The following is a 24,067-nucleotide window of genomic DNA, read 5'->3' as shown; positions in this document are numbered from 1 at the left end:
AGAGGGAGGCACAATCTTGATCTTGCAAAATGCAGGCAGAAGGCTGATGGGAAGGTTTTTTGATTTGGAGCTGGCTGAGTGGGTGTGACTCGCTTGGGCAAGGAGATGTGGAAATTCAGACCGGGATAGAGTAGCATTGTGGCAAATTCCCATACTGCCTGAGTTTCAAGGTTTTAAAGTCTTTCATTAACCAGCATATATTTATTTGGGATCCATTCCTGTGAAGAAACTGCAGACTGATCTGTCCGCATAAGGTAGATCTGTTTTACAAAAGATAAGGAAGGAAGAGAGGAAGGAAAAAGGAAGGGGCAAGAGAGAGAGGGAAGAGTGGCAGGGCAGGAAAGGAAAGGGAAGAGAAAGAAAGGGAAAGCGGACTCAAAGCCAAAAGGTGAAAACCCACTGGCATTTTAAGCAACCGGATCTGTTAAGCAGTAAGAAAAAAGGCTAAGAGTGCTAGAATTTCTGGGGTTTTAGGCAATTCAGTTCTTCTCCTTGATAGTTGGTTGTTCATAGCAGCTATAACACCACTGCCTTTTTCTTGCTAATACTGTATTTGGCGTCACTGTCTAATCAGACATCCTAAAACCCAACAGTGGACACCGATGAAGGCAACACAAACAGGTTACTGTCCACCGCAAGGCCATCACTTCCAACCTTGAATATATACTCAGGGCCTTTGATCAGAGGGAAAGAAAGCAAGCAAACTACCCAAGGTTACACCCACTCCTGGGACCAACATAGAAGTGAGCTTTGGTCAGACATCACTCTATAACTACGTGATTTCCTCTAGGAAGAGTTGTTGCATAAAGAGGGAAGCACACATTTGTATGCAAGCACCTCATCACCTGGATCTTCCTTAGCTTGACCTTTGGTGTGGTTCAGGCTTAAATTTTCAGTTACTGCTGGCCACAGAGAGCTCATAAATAGGGATCTTTGCTTCTGAAGTATTGGTACCCAGGAGAGGAGCTGGTGAAGTCCATTGTGCATATATATTAGGTCCTAATGAAGGATAGATAGCTCAAGGCATAAGAATTCCTACCCATGGTTCCTGGCAACTTTTTGTCACTTGACTTACATTCCAGGAAGACATTTCTAAAAGCAAGTCAGGGCACTGGTACCAAAACATTAAAAAAAAAATTTGGTCAGCCTCTCAGCATGGACTTTCCGGAGTCACAATATTGTCTAAAACTAATTGCTGAGGCCCCAAAGTCCACCAAGCTAGGAATGCAGCCAGCCTGACAGTCCATCCTTTTCAATTTAAAATTAAATTAAATCTTGGGTTGTTTGCCTGAATTAATTGTTCAATTTGCAAAAAAACAATCAAACCTATGTTATAAGTAGTTCCAGCTGTGGAGTATGTTTTCTTCAGCAGCAGAGAAAAATTACTTTAAAAATGCAAGTATTTCATAAACAGAAGTGGTGCTTTAGTTTTCTTTCAGGGATAAAAGCCTTTCTAAATACTAGTTGTCCTTGGACCTGGTTTACTTACCTTTGTCTTTTCCTGAAATCCAACAGTGGACACCAATGAAGACAACACAAGCAGGTTACTCTCCAGGGCAAGGTGATCACTTCCAATCTTGAATATACTTTAAGGGCTTTTGATCAGAGGCAAAGAAAACAAGCAAACTACTCAAGGTTATACCTACTCCTAGGATCAACACAGAAATGAGCCTTGGTCTGACCTTACTCTATAACATACCAACTCTACATTGGCACCTAAGTTCAGGATAAGTCATTATGATTTCAAAACTTCATTCTTCTAATTCCTCAGCATTGTCACTTTCCTCTTCCACGCAAATTAGTACAAAAATTCCTTTCAAGTTGTTAATAAGAGATAATATCTCAACTTTTATGACTGAAAGTCTCACAGTCATATCTTCGTGAAAGATTCTGCAACTTAAGAAATATTGGAAATTACTTGAGTGAAGAGAACAGCTTCCCTTCATAAATATGGTCTGAACAAGGTTGTTAAACCATCAGTTAATCTTTATATTCGAAGCAAATGAAAGGGAAAGCAGATAAATTACTTTCCCCATTGCCAAAAGCAAAGTGTGTACAATAAAGCACACACTACTCAAATAACAAGAATAAATCTATTTCATGTTTTTCCTTGTATACTGTGCTTATTAAACCAGGGCCTTGTCTGACAAGCACTCTATTCTAATACAAACAGTACAAAGATGAACACAATTCTTCTCGCTCACGATTAATACATTTGAGGGATCAACGCTGAATCATTTAGGCAAATCATTCCCGTATATTCACGGTAAGGACGAATTTTCAGCCTCTTATCTGAATTATAAACAGTCTTTCACTTCCATTACCCTAAATAACCACAGGGACTTTTACCTCAAAGTTATTCCTAACAAGAGAAAATTGCATAGTGACACGTATTTATCTTTTTAATCCCTAAAGGCAGGAAATAACAGAATACATATTTGGGATGCTAAGAGGGCAGGGAAAATCTACCAGGCAATCTCGGAAAATGGCATAGGCGTTTGGGCCCAAGAAGCAGGGGATTCTGGCAGTGTGCATGAAGGTGTGGGTGGCCACCTGCTAAACTAAGCCTGTGCTTGGAGCACAGCTCAGTCTCCATTTATAATAAGTGGAGTTGGGGGCTAGGTTGGACTTACAGTCTTCACTAGATATAGAGAAAGGCTTCACTGAGCAAATGATCTGTATAAACAAGAAACCAGAAGGCTTACTCGTCTCAAAGAATATGCTGGAGCCTAGCCTATAGGACCAGAGACATGCAAAGTGTGAAAGACGCTCAACTTTTAGGTGGGAGCCCCGCTTTAGGAATAGTGAACATCTGCACAGCACATTACAGTTGTGAAGAGCTTCCTGCTAAGAGATCCAGGTGATTTGGCTTCCCATGTCAACCTTGAGAGAAAAAACTAAAAAAACAAAAAAAATTAATTTTACAGATGAGGAAATGTAGCCAGTACATAGTGAACCTAAGGTGGAACCTCGATCTATGATGACCTCCCTCCCCGCCAAGGCTACTCTAACAGATACTTTGTTTGTAAACTTAATAGCAGGTAAGCCATTCTCCCTGTGTGTTTTTCTGTTTATAAGTGGGAATAGCAGCATCCGTAAGCGGAGTTGTCATGGAGATCTGATCAGATAAATTATCTGATGGGTATCAGTTAAGATGCTTCAGGCTGTAATATTAAAAAAAAGTCCAGTTTAGCATAGTTTAAAAATAAAGCAATATGTTGACTTCAGGAGCTGAAAGTTCCCCAACATGGGATGGGATTGCAGGACTGGGCTGATCTAGGGTTAAATAGTAAGTCAGGGCTTCAGTTCTCAGAGAATCTCTCAACTCTGCCTTGTGCCCAGGCTGGCTGTATTAATGGTGGAGAGATGGCTCCATAGAATGGTGAAGAAGTCGTTAGCAGCCCTGAGCTTCACTGTACTGGGTTACAGCCCTATCACAACCAGTCATGGGCATGGGATTCGACAAAGAATATAGCTGCTCCTCTGTGATTGTGGAAGCAGAGACACTGCAGGAGGATGCACACAGGACACAAAATGTGTGGTATAGTTGTAAAGCACACTACCAAGTCTGTGGAAAACATGCCAGTGGTCTCAGCTCTTGGTGTTATCTTTGTGTCATCCTTTTCTGTGTACAAAGGAGGCTCTTTGGTTGGCATCATTTAGGGGCCCCTTCTGGTTATTGAGCCTTAGTTGTCATAGCAGGTAACATCAACTGAACACTTACTGCGTGCCTGGCACTGAGCTAAACACATACTTGTGCTATCTCAGGTGACTCTCACACCAGCCATTATAATAAGAAATATAATTAACACTATCTTGTAGATGAGGAAGTTCAGCCCTAGAAAGGCCAAATAATTGTTCACAGTTTACATAGACAGCAAAATGAGAGGTTGATACTAGCCCTGTAGCATTTCTGATTTAGAGAACTTAATACTAAGTAAATCAAAATCTGCTCTAGTACTTTAGAAAAGTAATAGAATGGTCCATTTCTCTAAATGGACTTCATAATTCCTACATTTCACTTTCCCCCACTGGTTCTGTTTAAAACATTGTGCCTTCTCTCGCCATGTCCTATCATGAGCAGTGAATTTAGAAACACTCAATTCCTATGGGATGCTAACCCCAGGAACTGCATCATCCTAAAATAAAAAGAGCCGTCTTCTGGGAGACATAAGTTTGGGAGACATGCTGTAGCTCTTTATTAGTGAGCCCTTGGCCTCTAACTCACTGCCTGAACTGTGGACTCAGTAGGTACAAGGAAGGGTCTCTTATGTCAAGGCCAAGACACAACCCTGCAGCCGTGACAGCCACGTTGGCCCACTAGCTGCCACTCCAGAGCGCTTGCATTTATAGCTCCCTGCAGATGCCAGGCTCCTTTGCTTCCCCCAGGTCTTGGCTCCAGTTCCCCTTGTCAGACAGGAAAGACTCGTCTCTCCTCTCCACAAAATAGTACCACCTTCCACTTCCTATGCTGCATTTTTCATAGAATTTAGCAGTGTTTTTCATATTCTCTCTCTCTTGTTGACTGAATGGAAGACTAGATGCAACATTTGGAAAAGGGTTTTAGGTCTTTTCATTGTGATGTCCCAACCACCAAGTAGTGGCTAGCATATATTTGTGCTCACTAGAGTAGATGAAAGAAAGAAAGAAACAAAGAAACAAAGAAAGAAAGAAAGAAAGAAAGAAGAAAGAAAGAAAGAATGAATGAAAGAAAGAAAGAAAGAAAGAGAGGAATAATTGTAGAGTGCAGTGGCACACAGCTACTTGGGAGGCTGAGGCAGGAGGATGGCAAGTGTGAAGCCACAGTGGGCAATTTAGTAAGACCCTGCTTCAAATAAAAAAATAAAGGGCTGGTTAGGAGCTTGGTGGTAGTGTTCTCACTTAGCGTATGTTCATCCTGGCTTCAATCCCCAGTATGAAAAAAAAGGTATATATACGTCCTTCTTAGAGATTCCCAATATCTAGCACACCAAGAGCTCTGAGACGTCTTACTTAATTTGCATAAAATAAGTGCTGCCTGGAGTCTGACTACTCTGTCTGCGTTGGTGGTATTGTGCTGAGCAGGGCTGCCTTCCAAGTCTGACTACTACATTTGGTTGAAAAAAAAAATGGTAACATTTCAAAGAACCAAGGTTTGCAGAAAATCACTTTGGGAAGTACTGACCCACTGGTTTCCACGTTACAGGAGAGGGAACCAAGACCCCGAGAGGTCCAGGGCTGCTTCCAGGCCACGTGGTGACTGGAGCCTGCAGGACAGAGCCTGGAGCTCCACTCTCTCAGGACACACTGGTTACAGTCCTCGCCACCCCTCTGCTGCATCGACTGAAGATCACTGGGGCTAATTATACTGGATTCACCAATCAATAAGCCCATCAATGAGTATTAATGGGCTATCTATTCTGTGCTCAGCCATTGGCACCTGAATCGTGACACTGAGAGCTCAGTTGACAATTCTGTAGGACATACAATTTTTCAAGAGCTGTTGATTGATTCCTTCAGGACTGGGGTCCACAAGTAGGCATATCTTCCCTGAAAGTTTTGGTGTCATTGATCTCTGCTGCTTGCTGATCCAACTCTTGTCATTTTATTTTTTATGTTACGCCTGCTGTCACCTCCTCGATACTTTCTTTCAGTTGTGTCACAGTTATTGATTGAATGGGATAGGGCCTTCTTCATGAGCCAAAGAAAATGCTTGACAGCATTTATGAGAGCAAAAGGGCATTGCCATGTAAAGAGGAGTCCCGTCTCCAGCTCAGTCACTAAGTTGTACTGAATGGCAGGCACGTCCCGGATGGAAACTTCTTACCTCCTTGTGCTCCCCCAGTTGGTCATTGTCCCTTGTCCCCCAAGGAAGCTCCCCTCATCCTAGGCACCATGTTCTTCAGCCATGAAAGTACTTCTCAGACTTCCTGTGATGCAGCTGGCCAGCAGCTTCACATACAGCTGTGCCCCTGCCATACCCCAAAACAGCTTTTCTTGGCTTCTACGTGCCCCACCATCTAGGATTTCCTTTGCTCTCACAATCGCCCCTTCTTGGGTACCCCTGTACATCCTTGTCATTTGGGGTCCTCAGGACCAATGGTGCTGACGTCATTTTTATCTATGGCTGATCCCCAGGTTTATATAAAAAGAAAACAAAAATCATATGCTCTAGGATTATAACTGAATGGCTACTTGTCTTGTGTTAGTTACGTTTCCCTGAATAACTGGGTTACTTTTTAGGCTTTGGGATCCTTAGAAAGAAGAAGGAAGTACCAACTTCACAGGGTTGTGGGGAGGATTAAGTGGCAGTATCTCTGAGGTGCTTCAACCACTAGGCACAAAGCAACGGTTTGTGATAGTAGTTCCTCCTTCCCTCTGCTGGAATATCTGCTCATTACTGTAGGTCGCCCACAGAATTTTAGATGTCACCTCCCCCCAGCTCTCTCCACAGCCCCAGTCTCTCTCCCTGCTCTCTTTTAAACACTACCGGTTTCTAACTCTTTCTGAAATGGTTACCAACATCCAGATGCCACCAGCCTGAGGAAGGCACTGGCGAGGCAGTGAGGGGGTGTCAGTCCCACCCCTGCTACAGCCCACAGGGTCCTGCCACTCCAGAGCTCCTCTGAGGGCAGGGGGCAGGGGACAGTGTCAACTTACTGAGCCAAATTCCCCTGATCCTGGACAACAGAGATCTAATTTCCACCTCCTGGCTGCTCCCCAGATTACAAAATCCCAGCCTTCACCAAGCACAGCCTGCCTTTCCACCACAACAGGATATTTTTGATTTTGTTGCCCAGTCCTCTGGGGCCAAGAAATGAAGTTCCATGTTACAAAGACTTGCTTGTCCTCTTCAGACAAGGTAGGGGTGGGGAAGGGCTTCCTCTTTTCAGCCGCACCTCCAGGAAAGTAAAATACTGTATTTCTCATCTTCTTTTCAGATGTCCGTGCCATGAAGGAAGGAAGAGCTGACTGTCAGGAGCTCAGGAGGAAGTGTCTGAAGATTGGCTGGGATGGACTCAGGCACAGGAGCATGCTGGGGTGTTAGCTGGGAAACCTCCTCTGTGCACAGAGAAAGTCCACAGCACGTGGCCAGGACAGGGAACTGAGGACACGTTCTCCCCTGTGCCGGGACTCAGAGATGCCACGCTGCCGCGTGCTTGAGGAGCACAGAGAGGAGTCGTTTCCCCTGCTGCACTCACTCTCAGGCCTGGCACAGTGCCTCCCCAAGGCCTCCTGCCCTGGCTGCTGAGATCCAGGGTGTCTGCCTGTGGTCAAAGCCATGCTGACCAGTTGCTTCCTGCCCTGTGCTCCCCAGATCGGACCTAGTAGACACATGGAGCAGCCAGAAATTACTTTCAGCCTCATACCTCAGCCTTCTACCCTGATGGCCAACACCTATGGCCTGTGACTGCCCAAGGGCCATCTTTCCAGCATCCCTGCACAGCCTGCTCTCCCAACTGTTGACACAGCCCTGGAAGATCCTGAATCCTACAGCCTTCCTTCCTGCCAGTACTCGGGCATATGTTGGAGACCACAGGTGCGACAGTGTCTGGGCTAAACAGTGGTGGGCAGAAATGCTGGGCACACATTTGGCATCCTTGTCTCCAACCTCACTGCAACCACCTGCAGGGTTTGAGGAACTGATCCCTCTGTCTCACCCCTAGTGATATGACTGGGCTGATGGGAGGCCAGGACAGCAGGACTTTCAAGAGCTTCCAGCTGATCATAATGAGCAGAAGCGTTCAGAAGCACACGCACAGAGGTGAACCTAATGTGCAGGGAGAACATGATGGGAAGAGTTAGGAGAAAGGGACTCCCGGAGATCCTGCAGAGGGGCCTCCCCCAGGGGTCTGGGGGATCTGGAAGCTTCCTCATGGTGTCTTAGCGGATGAGCAGATGTGGGTCGAGTAACCCAGGAGAAGAGAGAGGAGAAAAATCAGATCACTTAGGGCAAAGAGAGGAAGGTTGGAAACCATGCAGTGGAATGATAACACTCCAAGGTTCTGAGTGGTAGGAACGAGCCAGAGAGGGGAACAGGGTCAGAAGCACATTACAGCCTTTCTACTGGTCTATTTCTTCATTGCTGTAATGAAACACCCAAATCAGTCTACTCCATACAGAGCAAGTGTTCATTTTGGCTCCTGGTTCTGGAGGTGCAAGGTCTATGGCCCTTCTTGCTGGCAGAGTCTGGAAGTGGCACAAAGCATCACGTGGCAAAAGTCAAAGAGCACAAAGGTATCTGTGTGTCTATGGCTGCTCTCTGTGTCTCATTTTAAAAAGCTGCCAAGATCCAATCACTAGGGCCCTACCCCAACGGTTTATCTGATTTCCTTCCCAGAGGCCCCACCTCCGAACACCATAGCTGGATTAAGTCTTCATCCTCCTCGTACCTCACAATAGGGATTCAATGTCAACACTTGAAACCTTGGGGGACACTCAAGTTAGAGCGGCCTTGTAGGGTTTCACTAGGAAGGCAATAAGGAGCCTTTGGAGATTTGTGGGTGGCGCAGAACAGGATGAGATGAGAATTTTGGCACCGCCTCAGACAGCTGGGAGAGGACAGACTCCTCCTGGGTAGACAGGAGGGGAGGTGGTAATAAGTGCTCTATTAATGGGTTTATTAAAAGGTTACTTAGAACTTTCATCTCCTCTGACAAAATCCAATAGTGACAACAAATAGATACAAGTGTACCCACGGTAAGACCTGAGACATACACAGGTAGGCACTTCGTAGGTACTATTTCGTTTTTTAATCCTCACACCATCCCTATGAAGTTGTTATTAGCCCCATTTTATAGATGAACAACCCAGGCTGAACAACTTGCAGGAGGGTCACACAGCTGCATAAGGGACTGAGCCAAACTCTCACCAGGTGGAACCAGATCTAACCAGTAAGCTTTTGCCTCTCGCTGCTCCTGTCTGCACTTGACTTCCTAAGCCCTGGGGGCATCACTCTTCACTCAGTGGATGTCTGTGACCTTCAGGGAGGTGCAAGGTGTGGAAAACAATCCCTTTTCTTCACTGGTCCAGATGTCTGCCACAGTGGCATTATCTAAGGGTGTAAAATGTACCTCCATCCATCATTTTGACCTGCGCAACAAATGCACAGGTCACATGTGTTCATTACTTCTAAACTCAATGCAGATAAGCAGAACAAGTTGGAAGGTCTTGAGCCAGCATCTGGCAGCTCCTGGCCCCAAATCACAAAAACAGGGCTCATTAAAGAGGCCAGTTCTGCAGACTGCTCCGGGATACTGAACCAAGATTTCTGGGTGTGGCCCTGGGAAGCTAGGCTGTGGACCTTCCCCCTAATATTAGCCTGGAGAAGGCAGAAGCTGGAGCAGCCACCTCTTTAGGACACAGTCTCCTAAACTGTACCTGCCCTCCCTCTATACATTGTCCTAATCATAAAAGACACTGTGGGCATGAGGTTTGAAGGAAGAGATCACTTACCTGCACAAGGAGCCCCAACTCTGGCCATGTAGCCTATCTCCTGCGGATCAAATGACTGGTGACCCAGGTAGAGGCCTCCCAGGGCTGCAGCCAGTGATGCAGAAGGAAAGGAGAGGGTATCTCTAGCTGAGAGGTGGCCCTTTCTTCTCCCACCAAACTGGAGTTCGAGTCTGGCTCAGTTTCTTTACTCAAGCGCCTGTGTGCAAAACTCTGTATCTGATGTGCAGATCTTTGTCTGGTGATAACTGCGTGGCGGGGGGGATATGACTGGGGAACCTCCACAGCCTCTGAGGATTAGTTAGGTGTTAGCAGCCGGGATGCTGAAGGATTTGCTTTGAAAACTAGAATAATATAAATCGCTTAACTCAGTGGAAAACGCTTTCATGTAGAAGCTAACGAGGAAAACATTGCCTGGAAACAACCCACCAAATATGCAGCCATATGCCCCTAGTGACTCGTCTTTAAGCAATGAGATGCTTTGATCCCCTGCCAACTTCTGCTACTCTAAACTTGAATGGAGTTTTCCTGGCCAAGATCTTCACTCAGGGTTGTAATTTAGCATAGTGAGGATGAAACGCTTTCTGGAAATGCACAGAGAGACACTGAAGTCCCCAGCCTAAGGGCAGGGGCACTGGCTTTGTCCTGGAGACCAGCAATGACCTCCTCGTGGCCCCAGCAGTCTGGGTGTAGATCTGGGCCCGGATGTCTGATCCTGCCAACCTGCAGCCTCTCCAACTGGCCGGGTTCCTTGATTTGCCTCTTTCTGGGAGAAGATCAAGGAGCAGTTAATGGATGCTTTTGATCTTAAGCCTGAAAAAGGGAATCAAATATTCAAAGACTAAAGCAAGTGTAATTACAAGTCTGATCTAAGGTGAGCTTCAATAAGGTAAATGACTCCCTGGGATAAATATTGGGAGATGTTTCTTTGGAGAGAGTTGGGGATGGGCAGGTCTCCATATTTGGGGAGGAGTAATGATTTGCCTTTGCATCCTACGGGTGGCCATCCCCATCCATTCTCTGAGGACAGAAGACACATACTTGGGTAGAATGTCTGGGTCAGTGTCCACCTGGTTGTTCAGCCAATTGTAAGGCCAGATCTAGGTGTTCCAACCATGCCCTAAATGTTCTAGGGTAGTTTCCGTGGCAACATCACCTCACTGATAAGGCCAGGCTCTAATTTATCCGTCTACAGTCCAGGCAAGCTTTCCTGCCACCAGGTGGAGACTGACTCAAATTTATGAACTGGGATATTCTTTGCATATTTGAGAGGCAGCTTATTTGATTTGCTAAGACCCTCAAAGGTGGGCTGCTCCAGGGGTTTTTAAACCTTACTGATCGGACACCCCAAAGGGGCACTTGAAATATACAGATACTTGCTTGTATATGATATGAAGTAATGATTGTTTGTCTTGCTGAGTGTGAATGTGGCATCTGTGACATAGTGATTTGTTTTAGAATTATTCAAGCACAAATAAGAGAGGGGTTATACGAGAGGGGTTCCCATGGGAAAGAATGGCATGTGCAAATAAGAAACTTAGGGAGCAGTTGCTGTTTGTAAGGATGTAGACGAGGTTTAGGGAAAACAATAAGGGGAACAGCAAGCAGTGGCAGGGAAATGGCAATGGCTGGACCTGAAGCACAGGGGGAGGGAATGGTTAGGAATGTACAAACAAAGGTGCACTCCAGAGAGTCTGGCAGCTGCACCCCGGGGTGGAGGAACAGCCATTGCCAGTGGGTAGGAGGGAAGGGGCCAAGGAAATGCATGGCCAGACCTCCTCATATCCTGACAGTTTTCCAGCCTCTGCAGAAGCCAAAGGGCCAGGGAAGCTGGTGAGGTAGCTGGAGAGTTCACCCACCCTGTCTGGGCCCCGGAGCACAGTTATGTGGCCCTAGTGGGAAATGGCGAAAGTAGCTCCCCTAGAATAGACTGAGCAAATACAGCGATACCTCGGTTCACAAACTCAATTCACTCCATGCTTCTGCTCACAAATTGAACTGGATGAGGACTGAATCAAATTTCTCCATGAGGTCATCATTGAACCTAACCATTGAACTTGATTCGGTTCTTGTCCACCTCAGTTTGTGACCAGATTCCTGGAAAAAATCAAGTTCCTGAGCTGAGGTACCACTTTATAGTCAAATGTTGGCAGCTAGTGAATCTAGGAGATGTGTATATTTTTAATGTATTTGGACATTTCCATGATTAAATTAAAAGCAATACAAGTTCCCAGGCCCAGCTCCAGACCTATTATGTACCTGGGTCTCACTTTTCTCATTGCTGAGACAAAAATACCTGACACCCAAAGTTAAAGGGGGGAAGATTCATTTAGCTCAGTTTGTAGAGGTTTTAGCCCATAAATATCTGCCTCTAAGGCAGATTGGCATGGCAGAAGGGCAACAGTTCGTGGTGGCAGAAAACAGGAAAAGCAACAAGAGTAAACACGGAAAATCAGCCTCTTTCTGCCCCTTTTATCTTATTCAGACTGTTGTGATTATAGCAGTATCAATCCAATCAGTGGACCTACCCAGCAATGACCGAGCCTTACTCTCAATACGCTAAATCCTAGCATTGCACCATGAATAAATCACAGACTCTAAATTCAGCTACCTCTGAAAAAGCCCACTTCCCATGACTGCGTGGGGCTTTGAGGGGACATCCAGACACAAACCATAAAAAAAAATCTTCAGTTTTTAACCATTTGTCTGAACTAAGTCCTTCTTTCACAAAGGACACTGAGTCCCCAGAGAAATTAAGTGACTTGTCCAAAATTCCAGAGGGCCTGTGATGGAGTTTTATCAGAAAATCAGACACCACCCCCAGGGAAGGTTTTTTTTTTTTTTTGGTATTGGAATCAAACTCACAACCTCCCCCCTGCCAGGCAGGTGCTGTGCTGCTGAGCTATGTCCCCAGCCCATGATAGCTTTTTATAAGAGCTTGAGCAGTTCCCAAAGCAAAGATATCCTGGTGTCCCAAGGGTTCAGTGTATGCTAGGGGTAGGTCCAATAGTAGCCATTATTTCTGTTAGTCCTTTACATCTCGCAACAGTCTTCTGAGGCAACTAATAGGATTAGTTTTATTTCCTTTTTGTTCCCTTTTGTGAACAGAATAGCTAGCCCCTCATCAGCGTCACCCCAGCCCTAAGTGGTGCAAACATAGGCATATGTGATTCTAAGGCCCTAGCTCTCAGCCACCACCCGCTTCCAGCCGGTCACCCTGTCTTCTATAGTCCAGCCTGTGTTGGCAGTGTTATTTCCAGTTTGCTCCTCTGAACCACTGTTTGGACAGGGTGTCTGCAGCACTGTGATATCACATATCACTTTGCATATCCAGCTGAAACCTTCCTGAGTTCCCAGAGGAACCAGCTACAGCATCCTACAGTACCTGGCAGCCAGGACACATCTAATGCCTACATTTTAAAATTTTTCTAGCTATTATTAAGCCTATAAACCTTCAGATTAAAGAAGTTGAATGAATCCCCAAACAGAATAAACATAAAGTAAAAACTATACAAAATCAATCACTATAGTGTTTATGACAAAACAATAAATAGTAAAGGTAAGATTTATCAAAATTCACAGCAGTAGTTTTCTCTCAGGAGTAGGATGGAAGGCTAAACAGTGTCAAATACATTAGTAAATTATTTTATTTTTCAAGTGGCCTAAAGGATAAATAAGTATTCTTTAGGTTGCATATATATTAAATATGTTTTTGGTACTCTTTATTTATTTAAAAGACAAAAAAATCACCAAAATTTCAAAACAAAATAACAGGAGTGTAACAATGGTTAATACATTGCATATTGTTACCTTTAAATTAGTTACTCAGACTGCGAGATATAGGCATTTAATTATCCAAGCAATATTAGCACAAACCTTTCTTTTCAATGAACTAAGAGAAATTCATAGTATAACTATCTTATATATATATATTGCTTTTCTCTTCCTTCTTTTCTCCATCCCCCCATCCCAGTTTCTCTTTCCTTTTGAAGTTTCTCCCAACTTTATAATATCTACTGCACATTTTGGATCTTATCTACACTTTCAGCTTCTCACACTAGGGAGACAATACAATGTTTACTCATGTGCATTTGGTTTATTTCACTTGTAACAGAAATGTTTTGCATGTATGATAGATGTCACAATAAATAGAAAATGAATTAAAGAGGTTCACCTATTCATCTGTCATTTATCGTAGCACAAGCTATCTCTAACAACACCCATCCTTTACTAGGTCATGACTTCTACCAGGACAGGGGCTGTCTTGGACACCATTGCCTACTCTGGTTCCTCCCTGTATCCATTCTTCTGCAAGTGATGCATCACCAACCACACCTCTCATGCTGCATGCCAGCTACAACCGCTGTAGCCTGAGTTATGGTCAGAGCTCTGTTTGAGCCAGGAGTGGCAAAAGATATTGAATATTCTTGGTCCATTGAACCCAAATGGCCTGCTCCCTGGGAGGGGCTTGGTGCCCGGCTGAGAGAAGCTTTCAGGACCTCAGTTCTGCAGTCACGAGTGGGTCACAAGTAAACCCCTCTGCCTTTTTTAAAAGATCATGTCCACTTTGAGTTTGAGAAAAGGTCATCTTAATGCCACCCTGAGTAAGCCAAGACTACTGGTATCACCGTCCATGGCAGGCATGTGGGACGAGGTCGTCAGCGAGGAGGATGGGCCAGGGCCAATGTAGCCCAGGTCACACTGCCTTCCAGAAGGCCCAGCATAAGCACGCATTTCCAGAGGTGTGGCTGCTCTCGGTGGCGGCACCGAGCACATGTGGAATTGTAGTCTATGATCTTTCTGCTCCACAGCAGAGGCAGGATGCCTTCCTGCTCCTTGGAGTCCTTACTGTCCAGTACAGTGTATGGCCAGTGAGTATGGCCAGAAAATGGGAGACACAGCTAAGCCCGTGAGTCCTGCCGGTCTCACTCAGGTAACACTTAAAGTTCTTGGGCTGGGAATGTGGTTCAGTGGCAAAGCAACTGCCTGGCATGTGCAAGGCCCTATGTTCTATCTTCCACTACCACAAAATCAATCAAACAATAAATAAGAGGTCTCTTCATCCCTGACACACTCTGTAGTTGTTTCCGAGCTCCTCTCTGCCGGTCCGCACAGACCTGTTGCTCTGTGTGGTGGAAGCTTGCAGGTTGACTTGCACTTGCCAGCCTTCTCTTTTCCTGGAATCTCTCCCTCTTTATTCACCTGCTGTTTATTTCAACACTTGAGGGATTTTGAAACATTGCACTCTTATCAGGCTCAAGGGTCACCTCCAGAAAGCCTTTCTGATTTCCCTTTTAAGGGGCTCTTCTTCCCTATGGCCACTGTGCATAAGTGAGCCAACCTCTCTGCCCTGAGACCGAGATAGTTAGTCCCTTGGACATAGGAATCAGACCTGACTCAGCTCTTTGTGGCTATCACTTGCAGTGCTTGGCACTGGGCTCGATTCACCTATAGGACCATGTAGTAGTAAAGAGACCCACCTCTGGAGTAGACAGATCCTGGTTAGAACTCTAGATTTACCACTATTGGCTTAGCCACGTTCCTTACAATTAGCTCACTGGTCAGTGAAAACAGCCTTCTGTGTCCAGACAGGGAGTTCCAAGTGACCTGGCTGAGTTGCCAGGAAAGTCAACATGCCCTCTACCCAGAGAGGGCAGGGCAGGATAGGCATCTTAATAACCGGTATGTGGTGGTCTGGGTACTAAGCTGGGTCAGCGAGGAGGAGGAATTTCAGCGGGGCCTCTCTTTCGCTGCCCCAGCCTAATGACCTTCCCTCTGTCCACCCCTAAGTCACCAAAAGCAAGAACTAAATACTGATGCTTTATTTGGGAGATGCAAACTCACAGCATTAGGAGTGAGAAAGTGGAAGCAAGGCAGGGAACGTTGGCAGGTAATGCAAGGTGGCACATTTCCTAGCTGGACACCACTGGGCCCTGGGCACCAACCCCTTCATGACGAGCATTTTTGGTTTCTGGAGAGTTAGAGATGGAACCCAGGCCCTCGTGCATACTTAGTGAGTGCCTACTACTGAGCTATAGCCCCAGTGCATCGTGAAAGCCTTACAAGGCACAGCAGCTATGCCCATGACTGCTTGGGAGGTCCCACCATACGCTGTTCAGCTGAGGAGAAACACAACTGGCAGCCGTGTATGGACAGCAGGAAGAAGCATCCATGTGCCTGGCCCTGTCCTATGTCCCACTCCCCACAGTCAGAGCTTACCCCATGAGCACTGACTCCACCATGCTTCTAGATTTCTGAGGTTGCATGGATGCCAGATCCCACACCCTGTAGTGGGGAATTCCATCTACATCTGGCGGGAAGAGATCGAAATGCTGGACACTTGGGTGATGAGTTCCAGAGAGAATCTAATATGGTACATATGATACATCCAATACAATCCAGCAGGGTTTCTCTCATTTTCCAGAAGAGGAAATAATGCATAGTGATCAAAGACCCTCCTGAGGTCATATAGCTAATGTTCAAGATGTGAGCATAATCTGGCTCTAGATACTGTGGATGCCAAGAAAAAATCCTGGATTTTATGAAGCAGGCAGAGGAAATCACTAAAGGGTTTTAAACTGGGGAATAACGTAAGGATAAAGAGCTTTTAAGTGAAGCTCTTAGTCTTCGCTGTGCTCCATCTTCCCCTGTGGCTGAACAGCAAAAATAGGTGGCTTCAGACAGATGAGCGATCTGAGACAGCTTTGGAGGGTCTTGAGGAATTCCCTGATGGATCCAGGGCTTCAGCATAGCCTCTTAATCTTTTTCTGTTCCAACTATGCCTGCATCTGCTAAAGAGATGAATGGTCAAAGGCAGCAGGATCTGGGTAGAAGCCAAAATGAGAGGAGAAAGAGACTGACCTAAAGACCAGGAGCAAGCAGACCATCTACCTGCCCACTGTCAACCTGTAGTTCTGGAGACTCTGACAGAGATGATCAGATCTCATGAACTATTGGCCTCACTGATCACACCTATGTGGTTGATTATCTGGTGTGTATCTGTATTTGCCATCCAGGCCCATCAGAACAGAAGAAAGGCCATGTACAGCCTTTCCAAGTGTGTCTACAGGGTTTCTCACCTCTGTGTGCTGGTAACTCACCAGGCAGGAGCCCTTGGTACAAGCTTTCCACAGTTCTTACATTAAGTAAGGCCTTAAAACTGTGGATTCTCTGCTGGGTGCCCCTTTCCAGGCACTGGAGTTCTCTGTTTTCTCTGATGCAGTGCTGTTCAGGTAGGACGGGGTCCTTTTGGGAATCTGACTTATAAAAACACCCTGGATTTCTAAAGCCAGCAGTGACCAGGAGCCAGCTAGCGGCAATACAACTCTGTAGGAATCTCTGGGTGGCAGCATATGAGCCCCAGAAGACAGCATAACATTGGCCTCGGTAAGGGGCATGGTTGGGGCCAATAACACTTTAGGTGTCAAAGAGGCTCTAGTTGGGGGACCAGAATAAAGTATTTTGGGATACTGGTGTGGGACATTACAGAGACTCCACTTGACACTGAGATTGGCTCCTTTGGGGGCATCCTTAGTTACACCTATTCCTGGAACACAAAACTCTCCTAAGGGCATCCGCTGAGGTCCCTTGTACAACATTATGCGGGGGCCCTTACCCACAGTAAGTCATCTGGAAAGCAGTGAGGGTCACTTGGGGGCAGGAGCTCATAGCACACTCAGGTAGTGACATTTTACCTGGTGCCTCAGTTGATCCCAAGGGGTCCTGAACATCTCTGTGCCCTGAGAGAAGCACTGAATACTTGGTGGGCCATGCATCCAAGAGGCATGTTCTCCACTGCTTCCAGAAGACAGAAGACAGGATGGACACTCATTGTCCATCATCCAAGGTGGGCTGGTACATGACCTGCCACCACCTCAGCCTCTCAGCCTCCATCTCAGCCAAGGGCCAGCGGTACTCGGACCAAGGCGGATCCAGGCCCACTTCAGACCAGAATGGTGGCCAGTCACTGTCCTTTTGTCACAGGTGGAGTCTGAGCATGAGCACCTAACACATTAACATTTTTAAATGACTAAACAGAGAAAAAGAATCAACCTTTCAGATGGGTGACAATCTACCCATCTACCATGCCGTCATCTTGTACCTTGAAAGTCACAGCTCATGAGTTCCCAAAGTCCACGTTAACCCTGGAAACAGCCTCAAAATATTCAATGAGCATGTCATCCAGTTACTGGATAGGGCATGTCATCCAGTGGAGGGGCCTTGGGAGATGACATTTACTATGCTATCTCATATATTTAAGATTATACATCAGCCAGTAGTTTTATAGCTTGTTGCAAATAAGACCAGAGATCTCAGAATCAGAAGAACCTCACCCTGGCTATGTGTGTAAATGTTGCCTAAATGACTTTGAACAAGCCGTTTGTCTTCTCTGAGCTTGGGGTCTTTGGCTATAGACTGATAACGCCAATATTATCCTTCCATATACTGTTACAAGAATGCAAGGAAAAAGCATTTGCAAAATCACCTGGTACAACAATCTAAAGCATAATAGAAGCATAAATCTTTATTATAATAATTATAATAATCCCACTGGCTTTGGGGAGGTAAATGCTAATTACTGTCCATGATATTAATATTATAAAAGGAGTGGATATACCAGGGCATGGTGGTTCATGCTTGTAATTCCAGGCCTGCAGGAGGCTGAGGCAGGAGGATTTCAAATTTGAGCCCACACGGGGCAACTTAGCAACTTAGAGAGACTGCCTCAAGATACAAAAAGATTGGAAAAGAACTGTGAATGTAGCTCAGTGCAAAGGCCATGGGTGCAATGCCCTGTACTGAAAAGGCAAATAAATAGAGAAATAAATACATGTAGTAGATGTGTCTTGGGTAAGCCTAAGCCCCTGTCATTAACCCTTTATCAATGTATTATTCAAAAGGCTAGGAAAATTCCTTTGAGCCTACTTATTTTACAGCTTCCATCATCCACTGAAATATGGGTTCCATAAGTTCACAGTCAGTTGCACCAAGCAGCTTTCCTTTGATCTGCTAAAAACAATCTCCAAATGCAATCCCTGGTCAGAGAAATTCTTCCTCTGCATTCAGACCTTCTTAGTTATATTCAGGGCTACAATCAGTTATCTAAAACTCTTAGGGTAGATGTATTGTAAAGTTTAGAATTTTTGAGTATTAGGTGAAAACTTATAGATAGCATTTCTTATTTATACTTATAATCAAACCCACTAGTATTTCTCTATAGCAAAACATGTAACTATTCACACTAACTGGGTTAAACAGTTTTTCAAGTCATTTTGTGCTGGGTGAAACCAGCATTCTGTGTATTGGTAAATTTAGGTTGGGTTCAGTTCTGATTGTTAAATGTGCTACCAAAAAAGTTTGGTTTTTGGAGATTTCTGCAGTTTGGTCCTTCCGAGGAAAGGCCTGGTGGTAGGCCTGAACTTCTGTATTTCACAGGGAGGAGGAGTCCGAGGAGGCGGCTGCCAATGGTGAGAAAACTAGCCAGGACCTCAACAGGCAGCAGTTAAAGTGCATCCAAAGGGGACTGCTGCTTCAGGGACCACGCATGCTACCTCCTTCTATACTCCTGAGGGCTGCTGCCTGAACTGGTGCTCCACACCACAGCTTGCATCATGTTTTTCCAGACTTTACACCCTGCCACAGCCCCGAACATTCCACTCCTTAGCCTGACTCACACGGCCTTTCGTGGTCTAACCCCTGCCTGATCTCACGTCTCATCTCCCGACTTGCCTCCACAAATAACCCATTATTGGCAGGCCCTCAACAGTGGGTTCTTTAGTGTTTGTGCCACTGTCTGGCACACCCTTTGCCTCCCTTTCATCCTGCTAAGGCCGCACTCTGCCATTTCTGCTGCTAACCCTTTCCCTGCTACCTGTACTTTGCTACACACAGCTTGGTGTATGGTTCTATGGAAGCGACTACGCGTCTGAGAAACCAGCAACAGCAGTGAGGAGATGCCACACCTCACAGTCCCGGTGCCCAATACCATGCATATCTTGTGGATCTGAAACACACACGTATGCCCTGGCAGCCTGGATTAAATCTCTTCTTCAGCTTCTGCTGCTGTTAGAAGAAAGCTCCAAGCCCTAACAAGATTCTCCAAACTTATGCCTCTGCCTTGCCCTCTTGCTTCCTCCCCCAGCACCTCATCCTTCCATCTGTGGCCCAGCTTCAGCTTTGTTTGGTTTATGGGGAGCCCTATGCTCCTTCCCTTTCCCGCAGGTAACCCCTCCTCTCCCTACATCTCTCAACATCAGTGTTGCTTTGTCGAGAATGTTGTTCCTTTGTGTCACAGCCCGTGTGAGAGACAGCTAACTGCCCACCCAACATCCGTTCTTCCCCTTGTTCTTAGGTTTAGAAGTGTGACTTTATTTTATGGTGTCAATGGGCACTGTTAAAAGTCTGTATTTCCCAGCCTCTTTTACAGCTGGGTGGCCATGTTAACGGGTTCTGATGAGAATGCATAAGCAGAATTTGGTTGGTTAGAACTTCCAGGAAAGCTCTTTAAAGGGACGTGCCATTTTGTTCTCCATCTTTCCTAGAATATAAACCTGATAGCTTGAGTAGTTGCTACAAGCTTGTACCAAGAGATGACATCCTAATGATTGTGGACTGGCAGGACAGAAGGGGCAAGGGTTCCTAATGACTGTGAAGCAACACATCTGCTATTTTGGGGTTTCATTTAGAAGAGACCAAAATGACTGCTGATGTGTTTAAACCAGTGTGATTTTTTTAAAAGAAAAAAATCCTATGAATCTAGTCTTATTGATAAATTATCTGATTTTGTGACTCTCTCAAGGATTGTTTGATTATTGTCTCTCTGTCAGAAAACAGATAACCATAACCTAGGTAACAGGAGCAATGTAGACTTTTGTTTACTGCTCCATGTGCAATGCGGAGTAATAGAAACTAACCGAGCAAATGTCATCTCGTGGCGAATTGGCTCTGGAAGCGCACCAGCTGGCCACTCTTACACCTTTGTGGATGCACTGTACACAGAAATGGCGACTTGGAGATACCTGAGCTAGGGAAACAAATTCGCATACCTGGTGGTTGGGAGGTGCAGTCCTCTTCTTTCCCTCACGTCTGATATACACGGAAGTCCTGACTCACATAGTCCATGTCTCTCCCATCGAGCTCCTCTCTTGCCTGGCTTCTCTTCTTCATGCTCCATTCAGCTGCGGCACAGGTAATCCCCTGAAGGACCTGCCCTGGCCTTGTTCCTGGTCTGTGTATGCACCATCCCGCCACCTGGGGCTCGTGCTCCTGCCTAACTCCTGCTCATCCCCAAATTTCAACTGTGGGGTTGTACCAGCAGGCTTTTGTGGTTCTGAGCCCAGGTCAGAACCATCTCCACACGGTGCCCAGGGCCTCCTTAGCCCTCCCATGTCAGAATTTACAATCCCATGTTATTTCCTGTATTCTGTATATTATGGGTTGAATGTGTCTTCCAAAAAGATGTCCTAACCCCTGTACCACTTCATATAATTGTATCTGGAAATAGCATCTGCGTAGGTAGAATTAAAAGTAGCTAACTACGATGGGCCCTGATCCACTATGAAGAGTGTCTTTATCAGAAGGGGAAATTTGGGCACAAACAGACGCAGAGGGAAACACTACATGATGATGGGCAGAGACTGGAGTGACGCAGCCACCAGCCAGGCTGTGCCAGGGTCGCTGGTCACTGCTAGAAACTTGGAAGACGACAGAGCAGATTCCTTCTCAGGGCTTCTTGGAGGAACCAGCCCTGCCCATGCTTGCATCCTGTACTTGTACCTGAAGGTGTGCGAATAAATTTGGGTGGGTTTAAACACCCCCCACCCCTAGGTTTGATACTTTGTTATGACCACCAGGGGAAACTAATAGCCCTTCCTGCCTGAGGATGCTATATTCATGGACTCACAATAGTGAATTAAAAATATTTTTTAAAATGTTGTGTCTGTACTGGACATATATAGATTTTTCTTGATATTATTCTATAAACAATAGTATAACAATGATTCATGTAGCATTCACACTGTATTAGGTATTATAAGTAATCTAGAGATGACAACATATACGGGAGGTGCATATGCATTACGTTCTGGTACTTCATCATTATAAATAAGGGACTTGAACATCTGGGGGAATCCTGGATCTTACCTCCTGGTGTGAAGCCAATATACTGAAATTCAAAGGTGAATGTGATTCTTTTGGGTAATAGAGTATGTACAGATTGTCTTAGTGTGTTTTCATACCTGAGACAGGGTAATTTGTAAAGGAAAGAAGTTAATTTGGGCTCACCACCCTGCAGCTGGGCAACCACATCTGGTGAGGGCCTGGTGTTGCTTTATAATGTGGGGAAACTTACAAGAGAGGAGAAATGGGGCCAAACTCGTGTGATAGCTGCCCCATTCCTGTGAGAAAGGACTGAAACCATTTCTGAGGGCTCCATCCACCATGACCCAAATGCCTCCCACTGGACCCCACCCCCAGCATGGGAGCATTGACAAAGTAATGTTCTAACACCTGCACTTTTGAAGGACCCATTCAAACCACAGCACAGACATAATGACATTAAAATGAAGTCATAATGGATGAGGCGGGACCCTTAATGTAGTGGGACTGGGGTCTCACGAGAAGAGGATACAGACACATGGAGGAAAGCCAAGAGGTGACACAGATGGACAGAAAGAAGGTAAACAAGTGACAGCAGCGGCAGAGACTGGAGTCATGCAGCTGCAGGCCAAGGAGCGCTGAGGACTGCTGGAAGCAACCAGAAAGTAGCAGAGAGGGAGCACGCGTCTGTGGACACTTTCTTTTTGCATCCTCTGTCTCCAAACGGGGACAGAACATGTTTCTGTTTATGGGACTCTGCGCTGGCAGCCATATGAAAGACCGAACCTGTAAATGAACAGCGGCCAAACAGTATATGAAACACATTTGCCCTGAAGCAGCCAGCTCAGAGAGCCCAGCAAGTTCTGCAGCAATCAGCCCCAAGCTGCCAGGAGGCCATTAGTAACTGACAGCTTTCCTAGTTTTAGTCTCCAGTTCTGTCTTGCACCAAGGAGAAAAAAACAAATATATGTATCCTAAACCAGTCGCCGCCCGTGTCTGGGTATCCCACCTCCTACTTCCCATCCCAACATCCTCCAAGGCCTGCAGCCGCCCTCTTTCCCCACTGCTCTGCAAGAAGGTGCTGACTCCCTCACTCACCAAGTTTTATCTGTTCTCTGCCACACCGGGAAAACTAAGACTTGAAGGATTTTTGAATAAAGTCTTATGCTAACAGGATTCTGGTTGCTTCCAGAATCTACATCCTCCTTTGACATCAATTTACCCAATTTTAGAGAGAACTTATTTTTTAACATATTTTCTGATTAATTAAAATATTTTGTTCTTCATCATACTCCCAGCCCATAGTTTACTGCCTAGCATATGGTAAGTGCTCAATTAATAACATGCCGGGTGGAGTTGATGATTGTCTCCTTACCTACTTGGCTATAGCTCTCCCAGCCAGAACATCACACTTCACAAGGGAAAGTTGTACAGAACAGGCATGGCCTCATGGTTATTTAATACCCTAAGGAAGGAGCCTTCCCACTAGATAATGTGGCCTGGAGTGGACGGTTTAATCACAGCTGGTCAATATTTATGAGGCCAGAGGCCCAGCTGTGCTGTATGACTTATTTACAAGCCAATTCTGGAGCCCGTAAGCCTCCCCGTGAAGTCCACCTGTTCCTAGGTACTGGCACTAGGGAGACTGCCAAAGCAAACAGGAAACAACACGCTCATCCAAGTAATTCAAATGACAGTTCAGACGCCCTCCTGCTGCCTTCCTGGAGCAGCGTTCCTTTTCATTCCTTTTGAATAAAAAGGTTGGCTTAGCTTTTCTTCACTGTAGGCTTCAGCGCTCCCTTCACCAACCCCCTCCAGGTAACTGCAGTGAAAATAGAAAAATCAGACAGGAACCAGATACCCTAAGGCACTGGTTTTCCAACCTGGCTATGCACTGGAATCACTGCAGGATGCTTGTTAAAATTGCAAGGACAGGAACCTCACCCAGCTGGCCTGAGTCACAGGCTTGCAAGTGGGGCCAACTATTTGGGCTTTTCATGTGCTCCCTGGCTGCCTGGGTTTCAAGGTGTCTGAAACCAATCTGCAGATTCGTGAGGACCTAAGGGCCTTATATACAAAAGCACAGTGCCACGCACGTGTGGGCACCCTGATGAAGAGTAAGGCTGTGGAGCTTGAAATGAGTCACTGCTCTCTCCAGGAGGCAGCACAGCGCAAAAGCACAGGCATGGGTGCCTGAGCAATGCCCCACCGGCCTGCAGCTTCCCAGCTGTGTGGCTTCAGGCACATCACTTGTCCTCTCTGAGCCCGTGTCCTTATCAGATATGAAGCTAATAAGCACACAGGTTATACTGAGGATTCATGGATTCCCCATGTTGTGGTTTGGACCTTAAGTGAACACCAAAGGCCATGTGTCAAAGGCTTGGTTGGCAGCCCAGGGCACTACCAGGAAGCGATGAAAGCATTAAGAGGCAGGGCAGAGTGGAAGGAAGTTAGGTCATGGGGGTTGTACTCCCATGGAGATATGGGGACCCCACTCCCTCCCACCTTCTTCCTGTTATGAGTGGAGCATCCGTGCGTC

This window comes from Chinchilla lanigera, unplaced genomic scaffold (assembly GCF_000276665.1).
Source record: "Chinchilla lanigera isolate Chin_1 unplaced genomic scaffold, ChiLan1.0 scaffold00020, whole genome shotgun sequence".
Lineage (NCBI taxonomy): Eukaryota > Metazoa > Chordata > Mammalia > Rodentia > Chinchillidae > Chinchilla > Chinchilla lanigera.
This window is presented reverse-complemented; position numbering follows the sequence as displayed.